The following is a 6000-nucleotide window of genomic DNA, read 5'->3' on the forward strand; positions in this document are numbered from 1 at the left end:
GTTTCATACAAAACTTCGTAAATATGGAACTACAGACTGTGCTGTCAACAAGAAGCTCCCAGGACATCGTAATGAGAGCAGAGCACATTATGTCTGTATAATCACGTAAGTTCACGTAAAATACAACTCTGTGTTTACTGCTGTAACACGCATGCGCACGGACTCAGTGCATTTTTCTAAGTTAGAGACACTGGCGTGCTGTCTGCACGATGCTAGCTAGCTTACTGAGTTGATGAGCGAAATGAACGAGCTGACGGAATAAACGAGGCTTCACGCTAACGACATACTCTGTAAGTACTTGAACTACTTTATTGTGAACCGAAATATCATTACCAAACCATTAATATCATGTTATGCTCACCATGGCTGCTAGCAATTGTAGCGTTAGCATGTTAGCTTGTAGTGTTAGCATGTTACGAAGGTAAACATAGACGTGTGTTAGTTAATATTGGAGACACTTTCTTTGTGGACTGTCCCTGTAGCCCAACGTTATAAAATAGAGGACATTTCACATGTAAACTACACGTGTATTTTCCGTATTTTTCTTACTGTCCGTAGTACTACGGACAGCGAGTGGGGCTGTACACATTTGAAATACTTGTTTTATTTACAGATGTCCAGCTTGAAAATATGGCAGATCTCCTGAAACCGGCTCCTGTGTGACTTTGAAAACGACATTTAAAGAAGGAGAAGGAGATTATGGTTTTATATAATGAACATTGTTTATATTGATATTGTGCTTTAATAAATACAAATGAACTGCTGCCTGTGTCACTTGGTCTTTTGTCCTGTAAGTGGAAACTGTTGATGTGTTACTAACATTAAGTATTTAGTTGCTACATATTGATCTGACAGCATTTTTTAGCCGACTATTTGAAGACGTTGATTCAACGTTCACGTTTAGACCAGATATCAACGTGATGTCCAATACTGGCTTTCAACTGATAAATGTGGATGTGGTTTCTTAGTAAGCCTCTAAATCATGATATATTATTATTAGCACAATGTAGAGGACGAAAAATTATAGTATTGCAAATCACGTTTAAATCTGGTCTAAGCGTGAACGTTTAATCAACGTCGACAAATAGTCGGCAAAACAAATTTCACTTTTGAACCAATTCTGAACGTCTTTTCAACGTTGGGCGTAGACGTCTTTTAAAAGTCCCCAGTGAGCACTAACCCGGATTTCAACGTTGATTTCTGGTTGAAAAAGCGTTGATATGGGGTCTGAACATCTTAGACGTATTTTAACCGTCTTTTGAACCGTCTAAATTATGGTTACAATATCAACGTCTCACAAAACACCAATTTGTTTTAAAATATTGATGGTTTGTTAAGTTGTAGGTTGAAAGAGACGAGATTTTGGTTATTTTAAACGTATTTCTCCAAAATCATATTACGCTGGCCGGTGATATGTGGTCTACACGAAGACGTTATTTCAACGCATTTAATGTTTCATACAAAACTTCGTAAATATGGAACTATAGACTGTGTGCTGTCAACAAGAAGCTCCCAGGACATCGTAATGAGAGCAGATCATATTATGTCTGTATGTTCACGTAAAATACAACTCTGTGTTTACTGCTGGAACACGCATGCGCACGGACTCGGTGCATTTTTCTAAGTTAGAGAAGGCTGGAGTGTCTCTCCAGCCGTGCTGTCTAAACGATTTGAGCTAGCTAGCTAGCGCTTACTGAGTTGATGAGCGAAGTGAACGAGCTGACGGAATAAACGAGGCTTCACGCTAACGACATACTCTGTAAGTACTTAAACTACTTTATTTCAATATTGCAAACCGAAATATCATTACCATACCACTAATATCATGTTATGCTCACCATGCCCAGTGAGAACTAACCCGGATTTCAACGTTGATTTCTGGTTGAAAAAGCGTTGATTTGGGGTCTGAACGTCTTAGACGTATTTTAGCCGTCTTTTGAACCGGCTAAATGACGGTTACAATATCAACGTGAGTCCAGACCTACACGCACTGCGATGGACGGATAGGGGATACTTTACCCACTACAAACTCACTTGTTACATATACTAGAACAAATCAGGGATTCCAAAATGTAAATTGGCAGACTTTGAAAGAGAACTGATGCAAATGAACTGGGATACAGTAACAGAAACACATGATTTGAACACTTGCTGTGATCATTTCATGACAGCTATTAATGGTTTAATTGACAGATACACTAAAACATGGAAGAGCAGCCCTAAAAGGAGCTCACTTCCATGGCTTGGTCAAGATAACTGGCAATAACTGGCCAGATAACTGGCAATTAATGAAAAAACGTGACTTCGCCCTCAAAAGGTCGCTAGTCACAAAGACTGATACTGATCATCTCATTTATACAGGCCTAAGGCCCTGTCCACATTACTCCGTTTTTACTTGAAATAGAACCGATCTCCGTCCACACGGGAGTTTCAGCATCATTCTCGAGTTGATCTGCATCCACACGGCAGCCTTCGAAGGCGGACAGCACGTACGACCATTAACGTACACTGGGCATGCGCGTGACGGTGTAAACAGGAAGTGGATTGCTTGCTTAGTTAAAAACAAAATACGACAGAGTAATAAAGTAGTCTTTAACAATGACAGGTTGTATTTGATACTTAAGATCTTCCTCTAAAATATCCCTCTATAAACTCAGACACAGTTCGTGGAAAGTTTTAGAAGTTTTATTTTTCAGACGTAGTTACAGCGCTGCGGGTTTCTCGCTCTCTCTCTCGCTCACATCAAATTTACTTTAACATCAACGCTTACACGTAAACGTTTACTAGATTATGGGTCCATCAATGTGGTCAACACACGTCTCTCACTCGTTTCCTCCGTGTTGTTGTCTGTTCTCACTAGTAGCTCTGAACATCATGTCCGCCTAGCTAGCTTCTAAGCTAATTTTAACATTACCGCCAATGGAGAAATGCTAACCGCGATTAGTATTTAATACAACACAAATGTTATACTAAACACGCGAATAGAATATATCTACGTACGTCTTTTCATGCTTCATAAAGACATACTGACAGACTAAGGTCTCTCAAGGCTACCAAACGGAAGAAGTAAAACTTTAGTGCAGCGTGTCTTCTCATTAGAATCTAAAAACAACGAGCTGCTCCATAGGGCTGATGCTGGTCACGCCGCTCGCTAATCACTCCAATAACAGCTGCTTCCTCCACAGAAATGCAGACTTTTACTGCACAACAGCTGCTAGCTGCTGCTAGCTGTTGTGCTAGCAGCAACGCTTGCAATTAGTTATCCATGTTGAAATGAATCGCTGGTAGCCCAGTTTGTTTTCTTCCGGGTACGGGTCACGTGATAGTGAGTGTGACGAATCAGGGACGGAGACGTCATGGTTGCCAAGAACCAATCCAGTAGCGAACACGGGTGTGGGCATAATTATTTCTAAGCACATCCGTATCCGACCGTCCACACGCAAACGCAACCCCGGAGTTCTCAAACACCTCCAACCTCGGGTTGGCTCATAATACATCTAGAGACAAATCAGTTACTGTATCAACAACAATTTGGATTCAGACCCAAACATTCCACTGAGACTGCAAACTGCCATCTAATTGAAAAAATAAAAGGACTTTTGGACAAAGGTCATGCTGTGGTAGCAGTTTTCTTAGACTTAAAAAAGGATTTTGATACTGTTAACCACAGTGTGTTGATATCCAAACTTCACAAATTTCAATTTTCTGATCATGCCTCACAATGGTTTGACTCGTACCTCAGGGGAAGAGTACAATGTGTGACAGTCAATGGGGAAAAGTCCACCATCCGTGCCAATAGCATGGAGATACCCCAGGGGTCAGTTCTAGGTCCTGTGCTATTTAGCATGTATATCAATGACCTACCTGAGAGCTGTCCTGGGGTTGGCTGCCAGATGTATACCGATGATACAGTTATTTATACATCTGCCAGAACATCTAGCAAGGCCGCTGACCAGCTTACTGAATCCTTACATGCTGTATCGCAATGGCTTGAGTCCTCTCACTTAACACTGAATGTAAAAAAAACAGTTTCAATTTGTTTTTCAATATGTAAACGACACGAAAATGCAAGATTTATGGTAGAAATAAAGAATGAGGTCATCAGTGAGGTTGACAATGTGAAGTACTTAGGAATCATCTTAGACTCTCATCTAAGATTTGATAAACAAGTGCGTAATATCAGCAAAAAAGTTAAATCAAATCTCAACTGCTTCAGATTCATCAGAAAATATCTGCCATTCAGTACAACCCAGCTCTACATGCACGCCATGATATTCTCACACCTATCATACTGCATCACTACCTGGTCACAAGCCTCACAATCAACTATACAACCCATCATATCACTGTATAACGAGACATTCAAAATTATGGACAAAAAACCAATGAGGTGGCATCATTGTCTGATCTTAGAAAAACACAATATGTTCAGCTTTGAAAGCTTCATAAGTTATTCCAACCTAAAGCTTATTTTTAAATGCCTACATGGTCATGCTCCTTCCCTGCTTAATGAATTTGTTACAAGACACCAGCAGAGTGAACACACGGGCCTCAGTAAACGGGAACTGTCGCATTGCATTACACAAAACCTCATTTGGACAATCAGTCTTCTCTGTTAAAGGAGCAAAACTATGGAACTGTCTACCAACTGAGTTGAAAATGCAACAAAATTGTAATGTTTTTAATAGAGGTATTAAATCATGGCTAAAAGAGAAACAACATTGTTCTCACACCTAACACCCCTGTAAACACACTTGTACTTTATGTATGTATCTGTGGATATATTTTCTTTCTTTTTTTCCTATTTTCTATTTTAACTTCTGTCACGACCCGGCTCAAAAAGTCGTAACATGAGGGAGACAAGACGAGTGATAAATGTAATAAATAGAAAATTCCTAAAGAAATTTTGACAGTGTGGCTTCTACTGCCCGAAGAAATCGCAATGTTACCGGTAGTGTCATTCAGGTTCAATTGAGATAGTGCTACTCTTTTTTCTGCATTTTAGATTAATACTCTTGGATTGAATCTTGTATTTGTGGGGCTTTTATTTTGAAAAGGTGGGACTGGGTGGGTGAGAGGAGACAGAATCATAATGTTTGACACTAAAATGAGAGGCTTCATCACAAGCATTCCAGTTAGAATTCATTCTGTGGGGCTTTTAATTTGAAATGGGGGAGGTGAGAGGGGAAAAGTCCTCTAAAAATATCTAAGACCTGACTGACTGTATGATAGAGAGAGACACAGAGAGGGAGAGAGAGACAGAAAGATAGACAGAGTGAGTGAGTGAGACAGGCAGACAGACAGATGGACTGAGTGAGTGGGAGAGAGAGACAGGCAGACAGACAGTTAGATGGACTGAGTGAGTGGGAGAGTGAGACAGGCAGAGGCTTCTCAACCAAAGGTTTATATCTTAAATACAGAAATTATGGGAGCGATACCACTGGAACCACTGGATCCTCAAGGATCTGGAGCCAGGGGGTAAGAACCACTGGCTTCTTATCTGGAGCCAGGTGGTAAGAACCACTGGCTCCAGGTCCTCAAGGATCTGGAGCCTCAAGGATCTGGAGCCAGGGGGTAAGAACCACTGGCTCCAGATCCACAAGGATCTGGAGCCAGGGGGTAAGAACCACTGGCTTCTTATCTGGAGCCAGGTGGTAAGAACCACAGGGGGTAAGAACCACTGGCTCCAGATCCTCAAGGATCCTCAAGGATCTGGAGCCAGGGGGTAAGAACCACTGGCTTCTTATCTGGAGCCAGGTGGTAAGAACCACTGGCTCCAGATCCTCAATGATCTGGTAAGAACCACTGGCTCGGGGGTAAGAACCACTGGCTTTAGTTTGATCAGGAGTCAAACTCCTATTAACTGTTTGCCAAACTCACTGGCGGGGGTTTGGCAAACAGTTATTATACAAACAGTGGTTCCAGTGGTTCTTACCCTGGCGCCAGGGGTAAGAACCACTGGAACCACTGTTTGTATAATAACTGTTTGCCAAACTCACT

The 6000-nt window shown here is 41.3% G+C and overlaps 1 long non-coding RNA gene across 1 annotated transcript; it reads left to right on the top strand.

The window, feature by feature from the left end:
* Positions 1–44: 44 nt before the first annotated feature.
* LOC142941636 (uncharacterized) lies at positions 45–764 on the top strand. The gene is made up of 2 exons (XR_012951502.1): positions 45–290; positions 614–764. It is a non-coding gene; the product is annotated as an uncharacterized LOC142941636 (long non-coding RNA).
* Positions 765–6000: the final 5236 nt, after the last annotated feature.

This window comes from Anarhichas minor, unplaced genomic scaffold (assembly GCF_050575085.1).
Source record: "Anarhichas minor isolate MPS153535 unplaced genomic scaffold, ASM5057508v1 ptg000136l, whole genome shotgun sequence".
In the NCBI taxonomy this organism is placed as follows: Eukaryota; Metazoa; Chordata; class Actinopteri; order Perciformes; family Anarhichadidae; genus Anarhichas; species Anarhichas minor.